A 21,280-nucleotide genomic window follows, 5' to 3' on the forward strand; every position below is an offset into this window, starting at 1 on the left:
TTACATCTGTAGACTAAGCCTACAGGCTCAATTCACAAAGCTCACAAAAAAAGGACGAGGCTCCTTTAAGAAAAAACGTCAGTTATTTTTTTTACTGAGTCCCAAAAAGCCCACTGTGATGTCATCGCCTGACCCAATATAAGGCTGAGCAGAGGTGAGGAATCAGTAGCTGAGTTATTTGCTGTACAGTGAAGACGTGTTCTTCTCTTTGTCCAGTTTTCTTGTGCTATTTGATTGGATTCGGTTTTAATCGATTCAGTTTTATTGCGATTTCTCAGATTTAAAGCTTTTCTTATTATATCTTCATAATGAGACTACTTAAAAGTAAACAGATTGTTTCTCAAAATAACAACATTGAGAAACCAACCAGAGGAAGCCCCGCTATGGAAGGAGCTATCAACCAACAACAGCTTGTACATCCTACAAGCAAGAAGCCCACCAAAATGCGCAGGGCACGGCGATTTGTAAGTCGCTGCTTCAGATCCGTTATCAGATGTATTGATGCCGGCAGTAAAGCCGATGGAACACGCCGGAACAAAGAACACGGCGCTGGTAAGTTTTATGGATATTGATAAATACAAAATACTTCCATTGGATTCTTTTTCCCCTCATTGATGACAATCCCCCCCCCCCCATATGTACACATGTATAGGGATGGCCATAGATTGGGCCAGATTCAGTAACATCTGCGCAGTTTTTACGTAGGCGCAGGGCACCGTTTTTGCCCTGCGCCCCCGCAAATTTACTGCGCTACCCGCGATTCACGGAGCAGTAGCTCCGTAAATTGCGTGGGCGCACCGGCAAAATGCCCGGCGTAAGCGCGCGCAATTTAAATGATCCCGTAGGGGGCGGGAATCATTTAAATTAGGCACGTTCCCGCGCCGAGCGTAGAGCGCATGCTCCGTCGGAAAACTTTCCCGACGTGCATTGCGGTAAATGACGTCGCAAGGACGTCATTTGCTTCAAAGTGAACGTGAATGGCGTCCAGCGCCATTCCCGATTCACTTACGCAAACTACGTAAATTTCAAATTTCGCGACGCGGGAACGACGGGTATACGTAACATTGGCTGCCTCTGCTAATAGCAGGGGCAGCCTTACGCGAAAACCGCCGTACGCAAACGACATAAACTGCGTACGCAGGGCTCGCGTAACGTTGTGAATCGGCGTTAGTATGCAATTTGCATACTCTACGCTGAGCACAACGGGAACGCCACCTAGCGGCCATCGCAAGAATGCAGCCTAAGATATGCGGGCATAAGAGCCTTATGCCACGCATATCTTAGGCTGCAGTCGGCGTAACGAGGTTCCTGAATCAGGAGCATTCGTTACGCCGGGGCAAGTAAGCAATTGCGCTGCGTACAACATTCTGAGCAAGCAGCTATTTTTAGATCTGATTACCCTGAGCCAAGTCCCCCCTCCCCCCCCTCTTTTTCCAACTGCCACCTGCTAACTGACGTTTTTTTTTATTAACAAATCTTGCATGCCACTTATTACAGGCTGGACTGATGACCTCAGTGCCACCCAGCAAGATGGCAGAGATTTACAATATGAAAAGAAAAGAACCCCACATACAAGTTTAACCCCTTGTTACCCACATATGAATAGTTACCAACATTTCAAAACAAATATTCCAGGGAGACTGTTTTTTAGCTGCGCATGTAGCAAGCCATTGTAGGCGGAGAATGTCTTTCCACTTACAATAGGAGTCGTTCTACAAGACGCAGATCGTTAAACCAATGCCATACATTACAGTGATGGTAAAGCTTGTTCTTTTATTTTTTTACCTGCTCTGTGCAATGCTGAGAAAAAAATATAACAAGCTGCCTCGCGCACACTGGACGTTATGATAACGTTATAAAAACGCCAGTAGCTTTGCAGTGAGTTTTTCAAAGTTTTTGCAATAGCATTTTTTTTACAGCATTTGCATTTTTTTGCGTTTATTTTTTGAGCCAGCGAGGAGCAAGAGAGCCTTGGCTCTTGTGCACATTGCTGGATCATGATCAGGTTTAGGTATGTATTTAGGGGGGCTGCATACAAAAGTAAATTTTTTTAGAAATGCAGCAAGATAAAATGCTCAGCCACTATTTACTTTTAGCCTATGTTTGGTAGATGCTGTTTTATTATACTGCTAAAAATACTTGTTGCTGGCCTCCAATCATGGAATTTTAGTGGGTCAGCATAACTTCCAGGCAACCAGCATTTTTTTTTACAAAGGCCAACAACAGTTTTTCCTGTGTCACTGTCATGTCGGGTTTACTTTTTGTCCCCGGCAGTGGAGCTTTGAACTTTTTTCTTCATAATTTTACGTTGTATAAAGAAAAATATATGAAATGTAGGTAAAGATGCTAAATCCAATTCCTCTTTGTTTATTGCAGATGAAGGCGAGATTTACTGCAGACACAGCTCACATGGCAGGCCTGCCACAGTGAGCAGGATTGAAAAGGACGTTCAGACTCCAGAAGAGTGCGTGGCCCACGTTCAGACTCCAGAAGAGTGTGTCGTCCACATTCAGACTCCAGAAGAGTGTGTCACCCACGTTCAGACTCCAGAAGAGTGTGTCGCCCACGTTCAGACTCCAGAAGAGTGCGTGGCCCACGTTCAGACTCCAGAAGAGTGTGTCGTCCACATTCAGACTCCAGAAGAGTGTGTCACCCACGTTCAGACTCCAGAAGAGTGTGTCGCCCACGTTCAGACTCCAGAAGAGTGCGTGGCCCACGTTCAGACTCCAGAAGAGTGTGTCGTCCACATTCAGACTCCAGAAGAGTGTGTCACCCACGTTCAGACTCCAGAAGAGTGTGTCACCCACGTTCAGACTCCAGAAGAGTGTGTCACCCACGTTCAGACTCTAGAAGAGTGTGTGGCCCACGTTCAGACTCCAGAAGAGTGTGTCGCCCACGTTCAGACTCCAGAAGAGTGTGTCACCCACGTTCAGACTTCAGAAGAGTGTGTCGCCCACGTTCAGACTCCAGAAGAGTGTGTCGCCCACGTTCAGACTCCAGAAGAGTGTGTCGCCCACGTTCAGACTCCAGAAGAGTGTGTCACCCACGTTCAGACTCCAGAAGAGTGTGTCGCCCACGTTCAGACTCCAGAAGAGTGTGTCACCCACGTTCAGACTTCAGAAGAGTGTGTCGCCCACGTTCAGACTCCAGAAGAGTGTGTCGCCCACATTCAGACTCCAGAAGAGTGTGTCGCCCACGTTCAGACTCCAGAAGAGTGTGTCGCCCACGTTCAGACTCCAGAAGAGTGTGTCGCCCACGTTCAGACTCCAGAAGAGTGTGTCGCCCACGTTCAGACTCCAGAAGAGTGTGTCGCCCACGTTCAGACTCCAGAAGAGTGTGTCGCCCACATTCAGACTTCAGAAGAGTGTGTCACTCAGACTCCAGAAGAGTGTGTTGCCCACATTCAGACTTCAGAAGAGTGTGTCGCCCACGTTCAGACTCCAGAAGAGTGTGTCGCCCACGTTCAGACTCCAGAAGAGTGTGTCGCCCACGTTCAGACTCCAGAAGAGTGTGTCGCCCACGTTCAGACTCCAGAAGAGTGTGTCGCCCACGTTCAGACTCCAGAAGAGTGTGTCGCCCACGTTCAGACTTCAGAAGAGTGTGTCGCCTACGTTCAGACTCCAGAAGAGTGTGTCACCCACGTTCAGACTCCAGAAGAGTGTGTCGCCTACGTTCAGACTCCAGAAGAGTGTGTCGCCCACGTTCAGACTCCAGAAGAGTGTGTCGCCCACATTCAGACTCCAGAAGAGTGTGTCGCCCACGTTCAGACTTCAGAAGAGTGTGTCGCCAACGTTCAGACTCCAGAAGAGTGTGTCGCCAACATTCAGACTTTAGAAGAGTGTATCGTCAACATTCAGACTTCAGAAGAGTGTGTCGCCCATGTTCAAATTCCAGAAGAGTGCTTCGCCCACGTTCAGACTTCAGAAGAGTGTGTCGCCCACGTTCAGACTCCAGAAGAGTGTGTCGCCCACGTTCAGACTCCAGAAGAGTGTGTCGCCCACGTTCAGACTCCAGAAGAGTGTGTCGCCCACGTTCAGACTCCAGAAGAGTGTGTCGCCAACATTCAGACTTTAGAAGAGTGTATCGCCAACATTCAGACTTCAGAAGAGTGTATCGCCAACACTCAGACTCCAGAAGAGTGTGTCGCCCACGTTCAGACTCCAGAAGAGTGTGTCACCCACATTCAGACTTCAGAAGAGTGTGTCGCCCACACTCAGACTCCAGAAGAGTGTGTCGCTCACACTCAGACTCCAGAAGAGTGTGTCGCCCACGTTCAGACTTCAGAAGAGTGTGTCGCCCACGTTCAGACTCCAGAAGAGTGTGTCGCCCACATTCAGACTTCAGAAGAGTGTGTCACTCAGACTCCAGAAGAGTGTGTCGCCCACGTTCAGACTTCAGAAGAGTGTGTCGCCCACGTTCAGACTCCAGAAGAGTGTGTCGCCCACGTTCAGACTCCAGAAGAGTGTGTCGCCCACGTTCAGACTCCAGAAGAGTGTGTCGCCCACGTTCAGACTCCAGAAGAGTGTGTCGCCCACGTTCAGACTTCAGAAGAGTGTGTCGCCTACGTTCAGACTTCAGAAGAGTGTGTCGCCCACGTTCAGACTCCAGAAGAGTGTGTCGCCCACGTTCAGACTCCAGAAGAGTGTGTCGCCCACGTTCAGACTCCAGAAGAGTGTGTCGCCCACGTTCAGAGTCCAGAAGAGTGTGTCGCCCACGTTCAGACTCCAGAAGAGTGTGTCGCCCACGTTCAGACTCCAGAAGAGTGTGTCGCCCACGTTCGGACTCCAGAAGAGTGTGTCGCCCACGGTCAGACTCCAGAAGAGTGTGTCGCCAACATTCAGACTTTAGAAGAGTGTATCGCCAACATTCAGACTTCAGAAGAGTGTATCGCCAACACTCAGACTCCAGAAGAGTGTGTCGCCCACGTTCAGACTCCAGAAGAGTGTGTCACCCACGTTCAGACTTCAGAAGAGTGTGTCGCCCACGTTCAGACTCCAGAAGAGTGTGTCGCCCACGTTCAGACTCCAGAAGAGTGTGTCGCCCACATTCAGACTTCAGAAGAGTGTGTCGCCCACATTCAGACTTCAGAAGAGTGTGTTGTCCACACTCAGACTCTAGAAGAGTGTGTCGCCCACGTTCAGACTCCAGAAGAGTGTGTCGCCCACGTTCAGACTCCAGAAGAGTGTGTCGCCAACATTCAGACTCCAGAAGAGTGTGTCGCCAACATTCAGACTTTAGAAGAGTGTATCGCCAACATTCAGACTTTAGAAGAGTGTATCGCCAACACTCATACTTTAGAAGAGTGTGTCGTCCACGCTCAGACTCCAGAAGAGCGTGTCGCCCACGCTCAGACTTCAGAAGAGTGTGTCGCCCACATTCAGACTCTAGAAGAGTGTGACGCTCACGTACAGAATCCAGAAGAGTGTGACATTCACATTCAGTCTCCAGAAGAGTGTGACGCTAATGTTGAGACTCCAGCAGAGTATGATGCTTATGTGCAAACTCCAGTAGAGTGTGATGTGCACATTGGGGCTGTACCAGACATTGCGACTCCGACAAAATGCCAGGGGGACCCTGGAAACATCTCCCCCGGTAAAGATAGGAGCAAGGTTACAAGAAAGGATAAGCAGATACTGGTGGTAGGGGATTCAACTATTAGAGGGACAGAGAGGGAAATCTGTCACAAAGACCGTCACCTCCGAACAGTATGTTGTTTACCAGGCGCTCGGGTTCGAGACATTGCAGATCGCATGGACAGATTGTTACGTGGGGCTGGGGAGGACCCAGCTGTCTTGGTACATATTGGTACCCATGACAAAGTTAGAGGAAGATTGAGCATTCTACAAAATGATTTTAGGGACATAGGGACTATGTTGAAAAAAAGGACCTCCAAGGCAGTATTTTCAGAAATACTGCCTGCACCTCAAGCCACACCACAAAGGCAGCAGGAGCTTAGAGAGCTTAACAAGTGGCTGAGGAACTGGTGCAGAGAAGAGAAGTTTGGATTCATGGAGAACTGGTCTGACTTTGCAGTTGGTTACCAGCTCTATAGAAGAGATGGACTGCACTTAAATGGGAGGGGTGCAGCTTTTTTGGGAGTGAAGATTGCCAAAAAGTTGGAAGAAATTGTTAAGACTTCAGAAGAGTGTGACACTCATGTTCAGACTCCAGAAGAGTGTGTCGCCAATGTTCAGACTCCAGAAGAGTGTGTCGCTCACGTTCAGACTCCAGAAGAGTGTGTCGCCCGCGTTCAGACTCCAGAAGAGTGTGTCGCCCACATTCAGACTCCAGAAGAGTGTGTCGCCAACATTCAGACTTCAGAAGAGTGTGTCGCCCACATTCAGACTCCAGCAGAGTGCGACACTCCCGTTCAGGCTCCAGCAGAGTGCGACACCCCTGTTCAGGCTCCAGAAGAGTGCGATACTCCCGTTCAGGTTCAAGCAGAGTGCGACACTCCCATTCAGACTCCAGAAGAGTGGGCCATTCAGGCTCCAGGAGATTGGGGCGATCAGGCTCCAGCAGAGTGGACCGATCAGGCACTACCAGAGTGGGCCTTTCAGGCTCCAGTGTGGGCCGACCACGTCCAGGCTCCAGCAGAGTGGACTGTTCAGACTCCAGTAGAGTGCAACACCCCTGTTCAGGCTCCAGTAGAATGCGATACTCCCGTTCAGCCTCCAGCAGAGTGCGACACCCCTGTTCAGGCTCCAGAAGAGTGCGATACTCCCGTTCAGGTTCAAGCAGAGTGCGACACTCCCAATCAGGTTCCAGAAGAGTGGGCCATTCAGGCTCCAGGAGATTGGGGCGATCAGGCTCCAGCAGAGTGGACCGATCAGTCACTACCAGAGTGGGCCTTTCAGGCTCCAGTGTGGGCCGACCACGTCCAGGCTCCAGCAGAGTGGACTGTTCAGGCTCCAGTAGAGTGCAACACCCCTGTTCAGGCTCCAGTAGAATGCGATACTCCCGTTCAGGCTCCAGCAGAGTGCGATACTCCCGCTCAGGTTCAAGCAGAGTGCGACACTCCCGTTCAGGTTCAAGCAGAGTGCGACACTCCCATTCAGGCTCCAGAAGAGTGGGCCATTCAGGCTCCAGGAGATTGGGGCGATCAGGCTCCAGCAGAGTGGACCGATCAGGCACTACCAGAGTGGGCCTTTCAGGCTCCAGAGTGGGCCGAACACGTCCAGGCTCCAGTAGAGTGCAACACCCCTGTTCAGGTTCAAGCAGAGTGCGACACTCCCATTCAGGCTCCAGAAGAGTGGGCCATTCAGGCTCCAGGAGATTGGGGCGATCAGGCTCCAGCAGAGTGGACCGATCAGGCACTACCAGAGTGGGCCTTTCAGGCTCCAGTGTGGGCTGACCACGTCCAGGCTCCAGCAGAGTGGACTGTTCAGGCTCCAGTAGAATGCGATACTCCCGTTCAGGCTCCAGCAGAGTGCGACACCCCTGTTCAGGCTCCAGAAGAGTGCGATACTCCCGTTCAGGTTCAAGCAGAGTGCGACACTCCCATTCAGGCTCCAGAAGAGTGGGCCATTCAGGCTCCAGGAGATTGGGGCGATCAGGCTCCAGCAGAGTGGACCGATCAGGCACTACCAGAGTGGGCCTTGCAGGCTCCAGTGTGGGCCGACCACGTCCAGGTTCCAGTAGAGTGCAACACCCCTGTTCAGGCTCCAGTAGAATGCGATACTCCCGTTCAGGTTCCAGCAGAGAGGGCTGTTCAGGCTCCAGAAGAGTGGGCCATTCAGGCTCCAGCAGAGTGGGGCGATCAGGCTCCACCAGAGTGGACCGATCAGGCACTACCAGAGTGGGCCCGACCACGTCCAGGCTCCAGAAGGGTGGGCCATTCAGGCTCCAGAAGGGTGGGCCGTTCAGGCTCCAGAAGGGTGGGCCGTTCAGGCTCCAGAAGGGTGGGCCAGAGTGCAGGTGGGTACAGAGTGCAGGTGAAGGGGTGGGGTGAGACAGAGATGGAGGGGGTGAGACAGAGATGGAGGGGGTGGGGTGAGACAGAGAGGGGGGTGACAGAGAGGGAGGGGGTGGGGGTGAGACAGAGATGGAGGGGGTGAGACAGAGATGGAGGGGGTGGGGTGAGACAGAGAGGGAGGGGTGGGGGTAAGACAGAGATGGAGGGGGTGGGGGTGTGACAGAGATGGAGGGGGTGGGGTGAGACAGAGAGGGGGGTGACAGAGAGGGAGGCAGTGGGGGTAAGACAGAGATGGAGGGGGTGGGGGTCTGACAGAGATGGAGGGGGTGGGGTGAGACAGAGAGGGGGTGACAGAAAGGGAGGGGGTGGGGGTAAGACAGAGATGGAGGGGGTGGGGGTAAGACAGAGATGGAGGGGGTGGGGGTGTGACAGAGAGGGGGTGTGACAGAGAGGGGGTGACAGAAAGGGAGGGGGTGAGGGTGTGACAGAGAGGGGGTGACAGAAAGGGAGGGGGTGACAGAAGGGGGGTGACAGAAAGGGAGGGGGTGACAGAGGAAGGGGGTGAGACAGAGATGGAGGGGGATGAGACAGAGATGGAGGGGGAGGGGGGTGACAGAAAGGGAAGGGGTGAGAAAGGTACAGATAAAAAACAAACAAATTTTAAGCGCCCCCCATACACCCATGCTCATGCACAAATGTAACCATGCATGTAGGTCCCCCATACTTATATAAACAGCAATTTTTCCAAAAAAAATGGAAGGGGGCCGGCTGGGCCTGTAAGGGGCCCTGGGGACCATTGGGCCCTTACAGGTGTAATGCAAAAAATAAATAAATAAATACATGAATAAAACAGGAGAGGGGCCAGCTAGGCCTGTAAGGGGCCCTGGGGGACCATCGGGCCCCTTACAGGTGTAATGCAAAAAAATATATAATAATAAAAAAAATGGGAGGGGGGTCAGCCGGGCCCCTGGGGACCAACGGGCCCCTTACATGTGTAATGCCTGTACCCCGATGATGGCGGCCCCGCTTCCACACACAAGTTAATTATTAGCGTAGGGTGAAACATTTCACAGGCTAGGCACACTTACACAGGGTCTCCCAAGATGCCATCGCATTTTGAGAGACCCAAACCTGGAACCGAAAAGTTGAAGTTACAGTTACAAAAAAAAGTGTTAAAAAAAAATAAAAAAAAGTAAAAAATAAAAACACAAAAAAAAATATAAAAAAAAAAAAAATAGTTGTCGTTTTATTGTTCTCTCCCTCTCTATTCTCTCTCTATTGTTCTGCTCTTTTTTACTGTATTCTATTCTGCAAAGTTTTATTGTTATGTTTTTTTCATGCTTGCTTTTCAGGTATGTAATTTACTTTACTGTTTTCAGGTACGCCATTCAGCTGTTGCGCGGACTTATTTATCTTGACAGCAACAGCGTTTGCTCCCGCGATATATAAAGCACGTGACTCCAGTGCTGTAGGAGGTGATTTCACCACCACAGTTAAAAAAAGAGCATATATGCCGAAGCATGGGGGCATTAGGGGCGGAGGAGCGATTTTGCTCCTAATGCCGCGTATATACGGTCGACATTCCTACGGAGGCTTGCCCTTGGAAAAGTCTGACCGTGTGTACGCGGCATAACTTTTTATGCCGCGTACATGCGGTCGAAATTCCGACGGAGGCTTGCCCGTGGAAAAGTCAGACCGTGTGTACGCGGCATAACTTTTTTGCGGGAGGATGCCCCCATGCTTCGACATATATATATTTTAGGCACAGGTTGCGTTAAATGTTTTATTTTTTACTATGTTTTTTTTTGGTATTTGCTTTGCAGGTATGGTATGATCTTACTGTTATACTGTAATGTTACTTTGTTTTAATGTTAACCATCATTTGCATAGCAGGTACGCCATTCAGTTGCAGCGCGGATTTATTTCGCGTGACAGCAACAGCGTTTGCTCCCACGATATATAAAGCCGCGACTCCAGCGCTGTAGGAGGTGATTTCACCACCACAGTTAAAAAAAGAGCATATATGCCGAAGCATGGGGGCATTAGGGGCGGAGGAGCGATTTTGCTCCTAATGCCGCATACATACGGTTGACATTCCTACGGAGGCTTTCCCGTGGAAAAGTCTGACCATGTGTACACGGCATAGAAAAGTCCGACCGTGTGTATGTGGCATAGAAAAGTCCGACCGTGTGTACGCGGCATAACTTTTTTGCGGGAGGATGCCCCCATGCTTCGGCATATATATATATATTTTAGGCACAGGTTGCGTTAAAAAATGTTTTATTTTTACTATGTTTTTTTTATTGGTATTTGCTTTGCAGGTATGGTATGATCTTACTGTTATACTGTAATGTTACTTTGTTTTAATGTTAACCATCATTTGCTTAGCAGGTACGCCATTCAGTTGCAGCGCGGATTTATTTAGCGTGACAGCAACATTGTTTGCTCCCACGATATATAAAGCCGCGACTCCAACGCTGTAGGAGGTGATTTCACCAACACAGTTCAAAAAAGAGCATATATGCCGAAGCATGGGGGCATTAGGGGCGGAGGAGCGATTTTGCTCCTAATGCCGCGTACATACGGTTGACATTCCTACGGAGGCTTTCCCGTGGAAAAGTCTGACCATGTGTACACGGCATAGAAAAGTCGGACCGTGTACGCGGCATAGAAAAGTCCGACCGTGTGTACGCGGCATAACTTTTTTGCGGGAGGATGCCCCCATGCTTAGGCATATATATATGTATATTTTAGGCACAGGTTGCGTTAAAAAATGTTTTATTTTTACTATGTTTTTTTTATTGGTATTTGCTTTGCAGGTATGGTATGATCTTACTGTTATACTGTAATGTTACTTTGTTTTAATGTTAACCATCATTTGCTTAGCAGGTACGCCATTCAGTTGCAGCGCGGATTTATTTAGCGTGACAGCAACAACGTTTGCTCCCACGATATATAAAGCCGCGACTCCAACGCTGTAGGAGGTGATTTCACCACCACAGTTCAAAAAAGAGCATATATGCCGAAGCATGGGGGCATTAGAGCGATTTTGCTCCTAATGCCGCGTACATACGGTTGACATTCCTACGGAGGCTTTCCCGTGGAAAAGTCTGACCATGTGTACACGGCATAGAAAAGTCCGACCGTGTGTATGTGGCATAGAAAAGTCCGACCGTGTGTACGCGGCATAACTTTTTTGCAGAGGATGCCCCCATGCTTCGGCATATATATATATATATTTTAGGCACAGGTTGCGTTAAAAAATGTTTTATTTTTACTATGTTTTTTTTATTGGTATTTGCTTTGCAGGTATGGTATGATCTTACTGTTATACTGTAATGTTACTTTGTTTTAATGTTAACCATCATTTGCTTAGCAGGTACGCCATTCAGTTGCAGCGCGGATTCATTTAGCGTGACAGCAACAGCGTTTGCTCCCACGATATATAAAGCCGCGACTCCAACGCTGTAGGAGGTGATTTCACCAACACAGTTCAAAAAAGAGCATATATGCCGAAGCATGGGGGCATTAGGGGCGGAGGAGCGATTTTGCTCCTAATGCCGCGTACATACGGTTGACATTCCTACGGAGGCTTTCCCGTGGAAAAGTCTGACCATGTGTACACGGCATAGAAAAGTCCGACCGTGTGTATGTAGCATAGAAAAGTCCGACCGTGTGTACGCGGCATAACTTTTTTGCGGGAGGATGCCCCCATGCTTCGGCATATATATATATATATATATATATATATATATATATATATATATATATATATATATATATATATATATATATATATTTTAGGCACAGGTTGCGTTAAAAAATGTTTTATTTTTACTATGTTTTTTTTATTGGTATTTGCTTTGCAGGTATGGTATGATCTTACTGTTATACTGGAATGTTACTTTGTTTTAATGTTAACCATAATTTGCTTAGCAGGTACGCCATTCAGTTGCAGCACGGATTTATTTAGCGTGACAGCAACAGGGTTTGCTCCCACGATATATAAAGCCGCGACTCCAACGCTGTAGGAGGTGATTTCACCACCACAGTTCAAAAAAGAGCATATATGCCGAAGCATGGGGGCATTAGGGGTGGAGGAGCGATTTTGCTCCTAATGCTGCGTACATACGGTTGACATTCCTACGGAGGCTTTCCTGTGGAAAAGTCTGACCATGTGTACACGGCATAGAAAAGTCGGACCGTGTGTATGTGGCATAGAAAAGTCCGACCGTGTGTACGCGGCATAACTTTTTTGCGGGAGGATGCCACCATGCTTCGGCATATATATATATATTTTAGGCACAGGTTGCGTTAAAAAATGTTTTATTTTTACTATGTTTTTTTTATTGGTATTTGCTTTGCAGGTATGGTATGATCTTACTGTTATACTGTAATGTTACTTTGTTTTAATGTTAACCATGATTTGTTTAGCAGGTACGCCATTCAGTTGCAGCGCGGATTTATTTAGCGTGACAGCAACAGCGTTTGCTCCCACGATATATAAAGCCGCGACTCCAACGCTGTAGGAGGTGATTTGACCACCACAGTTCAAAAAAGACCATATATGCCGAAGCATGGGGGCATTAGGGGCGGAGGAGCGATTTTGCTCCTAATGCCGCGTACATACGGTTGACATTCCTACGGAGGCTTTCCCGTGGAAAAGTCTGACCATGTGTACACGGCATAGAAAAGTCGGACCGTGTGTACGCGGCATAGAAAAGTCCGACCGTGTGTACGCGGCATAACTTTTTTGCGGGAGGATGCCCCCATGCTTCGGCATATATATATATTTTAGGCACAGGTTGCGTTAAAAAATGTTTTATTTTTACTGGCCCAGATTCAGGTAGATTTGCCCCTTATTTGCGGAGGCGCAGGGCAGCGTTTTTGCCCTGAACCCCTGCAAATTTACTGCGCTACCCGCGATTCACGGAGCAGTAGCTCCGTAAATTGCGTGTGCGCTGTGTAAACTTGTCCTGCGTAAGGGCGCCTAATGTAAATGATCCCGTAGGGGGCGGGAATCATTTAAATTAGGCGCGCTCCCGCGCCGAGCGTAGAGCGCATGCTCCGTCGGGAAACTTTCCCGACGTGCATTGCGGCAAATGACGTCGCAAGGACGTCATTTGCTTCAAAGTGAACGTGAATGGCGTCCAGCGCCATTCACGAATCACTTACGCAAATTACGTAAAATTCGAACGTCACGACGCGGGAACGACGGGTATACTTTAGCATTGGCTGCCCCTGCTATTAGAAGGGGCAGCCTTACGCTAAACACGCCGTACAGAAACGACGTAAATTGCGTACGCAGGGCTCGCGCAACATTGTGAATCGGTGTTAGTATGCAATTTGCATACTATACACTGAGCACAATGGGAGCGCCCCGTAGCGGTTATCGCTAGAATGCAGCCTAAGATATGCGTGGCATAAGAGCCTTATGCCACGCAGATTTTAGGCTGCAGTCGGCGTTACGATGTTCCTGAATCAGGAGCATTCGTAACGCCAGGGCAAGTAAGCAATTGCGCTGTGTAACCTATGGTTACACAGCCACAATTGCTACTTGAATCCGGGCCACTATGTTTTTTTTATTGGTATTTGCTTTGCAGGTATGGTATGATCTTACTGTTATACTGTAATGTTACTTTGTTTTAATGTTAACCATCATTTGCTTAGCAGGTACGCCATTCAGTTGCAGCGCGGATTTATTTAGCGTGACAGCAACAGCGTTTGCTCCCACGATATATAAAGCCGCGACTCCAACTCTGTAGGAGGTGATTTCACCACCACAGTTCAAAAAAGAGCATATATGCCGAAGCATGGGGGCATTAGGGGCGGAGGATCGATTTTGCTTCTAATGCCGCGTGCATACGGTTGACATTCCTACGGAGGCTTTCCCGTGGAAAAGTCTGACCATGTGTACACGGCATAGAAAAGTCAGACCGTGTGTATGTGGCATAGAAAAGTCCGACCGTGTGTATGCGGCATAACTTTTTTGCGGGAGGATGCCCCCATGCTTCGGCATATATATATATATATATATTTTAGGCACAGGTTGCGTTAAAAAAAGTTTTATTTTTACTATGTTTTTTTTATTGGTATTTGCTTTGCAGGTATGGTATGATCTTACTGTTATACTGTAATGTTACTTTGTTTTAATGTTAACCATCATTTGCTTAGCAGGTACGCCATTCAGTTGCAGAGCGGATTTATTTAGCGTGACAGCAACAGCGTTTGCTCCCATGATATATAAAGCCGCGACTCCAACGCTGTAGGAGGTGATTTGACCACCACAGTTCAAAAAAGAGCATATATGCCGAAGCATGGGGGCATTAGGGGCGGAGGAGCGATTTTGCTCCTAATGCCGCGTACATACGGTTGACATTCCTACGGAGGCTTTCCCGTGGAAAAGTCTGACCATGTGTACACGGCATAGAAAAGTCCGACCGTGTGCATGTGGCATAGAAAAGTCCGACCGTGTGTACGCGGCATAACTTTTTTGCGGGAGGATGCCCCCATGCTTCGGCATATATATATATATATATTTTAGGCACAGGTTGCGTTAAAAAATGTTTTATTTTTAATATGTTTTTTTTATTGGTATTTGCTTTGCAGGTATGGTATGATCTTACTGTTATACTGTAATGTTACTTTGTTTTAATGTTAACCATCATTTGCTTAGCAGGTACGCCATTCAGTTGCAGCGCGGATTTATTTAGCGTGACAGCAACAGCGTTTGCTCCCACGATATATAAAGCCGCGACTCCAACGCTGTAGGAGGTGATTTCACCACCACAGTTCAAAAAAGAGCATATATGCCGAAGCATGGGGGCTTTAGGGGCGGAGGAGCGATTTTGCTCCTAATGCCGCGTACATACGGTTGACATTCCTACGCAGGCTTTCCCGTGGAAAAGTCTGACCATGTGTACACGGCATAGAAAAGTCTGACTGTGTGTACGTGGCATAGAAAAGTCTGACCGTGTGTACGCGGCATAACTTTTTTTGCGGGAGGATGCCCCCATGCTTCGGCATATATAAATGGTGCATGTATGCCCATCATTAGAAGTGGGTGGATGAAGGGAGGTATTCTAATGGTGGGCATACCCACCGATCAATCCATATGTGGAATTACACCCCAAAATACATTCTGCTGCTTCTCCTGAGTACGGGGATACCACATGATTGGGACTTTTTGGGAGCCTAGCCGCGTACGGGACCCCAAAAACCAATCAGCGCCTTCATGGTTTTCTAAGGGTGTCAATTTTTGATTTCACTCCTCACTACCTATCACAGTTTCGAAGGCCATAAAATGCCAAAATAGCACAACCCCCCCCCCCAAATGACCCCATTTTGGAGTCTCTCCTCAGTGTCATATCTTGGTACAGCTCCCTCTGTCTCTCTCCTCAGTACCATGTCTGGGTGCCCCTCTCTCTCGTCGGTGCCATATCTGGGTACAGCTCCCTCTCTCTCGTCGGTGCCATATCTGGGTACAGCTCCCTCTCTCTCGTCGGTGCCATATCTGGGTACAGCTCCCTCTCTCTCTCCTCAGTACCATGTCTGGGTGCCCCTCTCTCTCGTCGGTGCCATATCTGGGTACAGCTCCCTCTCTCTCTCTCTCCTCGGTGCCATATCTGGGTACAGCTCCCTCTCTCTCTCCTCGGTGCCATATCTGGGTACAGCTCCCTCTCTCTCGTCGGTGCCATATCTGGGTACAGCTCCCTCTCTCTCTCCTCGGTGCCATATCTGGGTACAGCTCCCTCTCTCTCTCCTCGGTGCCATATCTGGGTACAGCTCCCTCTCTCTCGTCAGTGCCATATCTGGGTACAGCTCCCTCTCTCTCCTCAGTACCATTTCTGGGTGCCCCTCTCTCTTGTCGGTGCCATATTTGGGTACAGCTCCCTCTCTCTCCTCGGTGCCATATCTGGGTACAGCTCCCTCTCTCTCGTCGGTGCCATATCTGGGTACAGCTCCCTCTCTCTCCTCAGTGACATATCTGGGTACGGCTCCCTCTCTCTCCTCGGTGCCATATCTGGGTACGGCTCCCTCTCTCTCCTCAGTGCCATATCTGGGTACAGCTCCCTCTCTCTCTCTCCTCAGTACCATGTCTGGGTACAGCTCCCTCTCTCTCTCCTCGGTGCCATATCTGGGTACAGCTCCCTCTCTCTCTCCTCAGTACCATGTCTGGGTACAGCTCCCTCTCTCTCTCCTCGGTGCCATATCTGGGTACAGCTCCCTCTCTCTCTCCTCAGTACCATGTCTGGGTGCCCCTCTCTCTCGTCGGTGCCATATCTGGGTACAGCTCCCTCTCTCTCGTCGGTGCCATATCTGGGTACAGCTCCCTCTCTCTCGTCGGTGCCATATCTGGGTACAGCTCCCTCTCTCTCGTCGGTGCCATATCTGGGTACAGCTCCCTCTCTCTCCTCGGTGCCATATCTGGGTACAGCTCCCTCTCTCTCGTCGGTGCCATATCTGGGTACAGCTCCCTCTCTCTCGTCGGTGCCATATCTGGGTACAGCTCCCTCTCTCTCCTCGGTGCCATGTCTGGGTACAGCTCCCTCTCTCTCCTCAGTACCATGTCTGGGTGCCCCTCTCTCTCCTCTGTGCCATGTCTGGGTACAGCTCCCTCTCTCTCTCCTCAGTACCATGTCTGAGTGCCCCTCTCTCGTCGGTGCCATATCTGGGTACAGCTCCCTCTCTCTCGTCGGTGCCATATCTGGGTACAGCTCCCTCTCTCTCCTCGGTGCCATGTCTGGGTACAGCTCCCTCTCTCTCCTCAGTACCATGTCTGGGTGCCCCTCTCTCTCCTCGGTGCCATGTCTGGGTACAGCTCCCTCTCTCTCCTCAGTGCCATATCTGGGTACAGCTCCCTCTCTCTCTCCTCGGTACCATGTCTGGGTACAGCTCCCTCTCTCTCGTCGGTGCCATATCTGGGTACAGCTCCCTCTCTCTCTCCTCAGTACCATGTCTGGGTACAGCTCCCTCTCTCTCCTCAGTGTCATATCTGGGTACAGCTCCCTCTCTCTCCTCGGTGCCATGTCTGGGTACAGCTCCCTCTCTCTCCTCGGTGCCATGTCTGGGTACAGCTCCCTCTCTCTCCTCAGTGTCATATCTGGGTACAGCTCCCTCTCTCTCTCCTCAGTACCATGTCTGGGTACAGCTCCCTCTCTCTCTCCTCAGTACCATGTCTGGGTACAACTCCCTCTCTCTCCTCAGTGTCATATCTGGGTACAGCTCCCTCTCTCTCCTTGGTGCCATATCTGGGTACAGCTCCCTCTCTCTCCTCAGTGACATATCTGGGTACGGCTCCCTCTCTCTCCTCTGTGCCATATCTGGGTACAGCTCCCTCTCTCTCCTCAATACCATTTCTGGGTACAGCTCCCTCTCTCTCCTCAGTACCATGTCTGGGTACAGCTCCCTCTCTCTCCTCAGTACCATGTCTGGGTGCCCCTCTCTCTCCTCTGTGCCATGTCTGGGTACAGCTCCCTCTCTCTCTCCTCAGTACCATGTCTGGGTGCCCCTCTCTCGTCGGTGCCATATCTGGGTACAGCTCCCTCTCTCTCCTCGGTGCCATATCTGCGTACAGCTCCCTCTCTCGTCGGTGCCATATCTGGGTACAGCTCCCTCTGTCTCCTCGGTGCCATGTCTGGGTACAGCTCCCTCTCTCTCCTCGGTGCCATGTCTGGGTACAGCTCCCTCTCTCTCCTCAGTGTCATATCTGGGTACAGCTCCCTCTCTCTCGTCGGTGCCATATCTGGGTACAGCTCCCTCTCTCTCTCCTCAGTGCCATATCTGGGTACAGCTCCCTCTCTCTCTCCTCAGTGCCATATCTGGGTACAGCTCCCTCTCTCTCGTCGGTGCCATGTCTGGGTACAGCTCCCTCTCTCTCGTCGGTGCCATATCTGGGTACAGCTCCCTCTCTCTCGTCGGTGCCATGTCTGGGTACGGCTCCCTCTCTCTCTCCCCTCAGTACCATGTCTGGGTGCCCCTCTCTCTCGTCGGTGCCATGTCTGGGTACAGCTCCCTCTCTCTCCTCGGTGCCATATCTGGGTGTCCCTCTCTCTCGTCGGTGCCGCCATGTCTGGGTACAGCTCCCTCTCTCTCGTCGGTGCCATGTCTGGGTACAGCTCCCTCTCTCTCGTCGGTGCCATGTCTGGGTACAGCTCCCTCTCTCTCCCTCACACACTTCCTCCATGAAAAAAAGAAAGTACAATCTCTTCTGCTGGCTGTAATGCTGTCACCAGGACACACCCCTCCCGGTCAGAGCACAGCCCTGATTGGCAGCAAAGTGAAAGGGGTCCGGCCACGCCCACAGGCGCTCCTCCAACTTTGAGGAGTTGGTCGGTGACTGTGCGGGGAGTGCTGGGACTTCTCCGGGGATCGGATCGGTGGAGGTAGGAGGAGCGGCTCTGACCGGAGCGCACACCGTACTAATAATAATAATAATGGGGGGAAGATATGTGTGTCTGTCTGATGGGGATTTCTATGTATAGAGGGCGGAGAGAGGAAAGGCGTGGTGGGAACTTTGTACCGTGCACGTTGTGACATGTTACCGGGCGATCCCTCCCCGCCCATCCCGCTACTGTATGCGGGGATCTGTAGTACGGGAGATACTGGGGGGGGGGCGATTTGTGATTGGATCTGCTTTGGGTGGGGATCTAGTATGACCTGTCATGGGGGGTCTGATGGGATCTGCAATGGAGGAGTTTGAATGGATCTACATGGGGGGGGGGTGTCTTATGTGGGACTCTACATGGGGGGGGGGGGGGTGATGAATATGCATTGGGGATAGGGTGACCACATTTCCAAACTGCCATTCAGGGACACCCCCCCCCCCCCTAAAAAATATATGTTTTTTTACATATTTTTTGCGTATTTTGGGGGCAAGGCCGTATCATGAAATCAGCGGGCCCGTGTGCAAGATCAAAAGAGGGCCCTAGGCCCCATCAAATGCTGCCACTGTGCCCCATCAAATGCAGCCACTTGTGCCCCATCAAATGCAGCCACTTGTGCCCCATCAAATGCAGCCACTTTTACCCCATCAAATGCAGCCACTTGTGCCCCATCAAATGCAGTCACTTGTGCCCGTCAAATGCCACCACTGTGCCCCATCTAATGCCGCCACTGGTCCCATCATATGCTGCCACTGTTCCCATCAAATGCAATCACTTGTGCCCCATCAGATGCAATCACTTGTGCCCCATCAAATGCCACCACTGTGCCCTATCTAATGCCACCACTGTGCCCCATCATATGCAATCACTTGTGCCATCAAATGCAATCACTTGTGCCATCAAATGCAGTCACTTGTGCCATCAAATGCAGTCACTTGTGCCATCAAATGCAGCCAATGTGCCCCATCTAATGCCGCCACTGTTCCCATCTAATGCCGCCACTGTTCCCATCAAATGCCGCCACTGTTCCCATCAAATGCCGCCACTGTTCCCATCAAATGCCGCCACTGTTCCCATCAAATGCCGCCACTGTTCCCATCAAATGCCGCCACTGTTCCCATCAAATGCTGCCACTGTTCCCATCAAATGCCGCCACTGTTCCCATCAAATGCCGCCACTGTTCCCATCAAATGCCGCCACTGTTCCCCATCAAATGCAGCCACTGTTCCCCATCAAATGCAGCCACTGTTCCCCATCAAATGCCACTACTGTGCCCCATCAAATGCTGCCAGTGTGTCCAGAAATTGTTGCTACTGTGCCCCATCAGATGCTGCCAGTGTGCCCATGAATTGTCGCTACTGTGCCCCCATCAGATGCTGCCAGTGTGCCCATGAATTGTTGCTACTGTGCCCATCAGATGCTGCCAGTGTGCCCATGAAATGTTACTACTGTGCCCCATCAGATGCTGCCAGTGTGCCCATGAAATGTTACTACTGTGCCCCAGCAGATGCTGCCAGTGTGCCCATGAATTGTCGCTACTGTGCCCCATCAGATTCTGCTAGTGTGCCTATCAATTGCCGCTACTGTGCCCATCAGGTCAGATGCTGCCAGTGTGCCGATTAATTGTCACTACTGTGCCCCATCAAATGCTGCCAGTGTGCCCATAAATTGTTGCTACTGTGCCCCCATCAGATTCTGCCAGTGTGCCTATCAATTGCCGCTACTGTGCCCATCAGATCAGATGCTGCCAGTGTGCCGATTAATTGTCACTACAGTGCCCCATCAAATGCTGCCAGTGTGCCGATTAATTGTCACTACTGTGCCCCATCAAATGCTGCCAGTGTGCCCATGAATTGTCGCTACTGTGCCCCCATCAGATGCTGCCAGTGTGCCCATGAATTGTCGCTACAGTGCCCAATCAAATGCTGCCAGTGTGCCCATGAATTGTCACTACTGTGCCCCATCAGATGCTGCCAGCCAGTGTCAATTGCCCCTATTTGCTCACCTTTTAAGGTGATATGGATGAAGTCTGCATCTGTTGGTGGTGGGGCAGTCTTCAGCCAGCGCCGGGCGGTCTTCTCTTACTCAGACAGTCGGGCCGCTCGGGCGGGAGGAGGAGGAGCCAGGCCTAAAAACAGTGCATTGAGTTGCCCACTTGCCCTGCGGCAGCGGGAGGTCGCGGGACGGACGGTGGTGGCCTGCGCTGGGCTGGGCAGTGGGCTGGAGCAGTGAGTGGAGGCGGAGCGTGGTGGAAGAGGTCAGAGCTCGGAGGGCTCGGTCTGCGCCGCGGTAGTGCTGCTGAGCTGCTCTCTCTGTTAACCGCGGCTGAAGGAGGAGAGGAGGAGGAGGTGGGGGGGGAGTCAGAGCCTCAGAGAGAGAGAGAGCTGGGCACGGTGACGTCACTGGTTGCTACACGCCAAGCGGGGCGTCCTTAGCAACCAGTGACTTAGACTTACGTAATTACAGCGGCACTGACTGCGGCAGTGAGTGTGGCAGCCGGGAGGCAGTCAAATGTGTTTGATACTTTGATTCCGGGACACTCTATTGTCCCGGATTGAAGGCTTCCGGGACACGGGACAAATTTTTAAATTACGGGACGATCCCGGGCAAACCGGGACACGTGGTCACCCTAGGTGCAGGCCCCTTTTTTTCCTGCACTGGAATCAGTTTGCATAGATCGAGCCTAATGCCTTGTACACACAATCGCGATTGTCGGAAATCGCGATCGTGTGTACGAGGCATTACTGTCTTAATGTAGAAGTCTGATATGGCTGAAACTTTTAAAACTGAACTCCAGGAATAATGTTTTTTTTGCAAATTTTACATCTGTCTAGCTTGGCTTGATGTAAGTACAGTATCCATATCTGATATCTGAAGGGCTACTGGAGTATGCTGAATCACTATAGTAGTCGGTGCTGCATACAGTGATAGCTGTGATCTTCTGGGTGCTGCAGCAGTGGTCACCCCTCTGCACACTGAA

The sequence above is a fragment of the Rana temporaria genome, chromosome 4 (assembly GCF_905171775.1).
Source record: "Rana temporaria chromosome 4, aRanTem1.1, whole genome shotgun sequence".
Classification (NCBI taxonomy): Eukaryota; Metazoa; Chordata; class Amphibia; order Anura; family Ranidae; genus Rana; species Rana temporaria.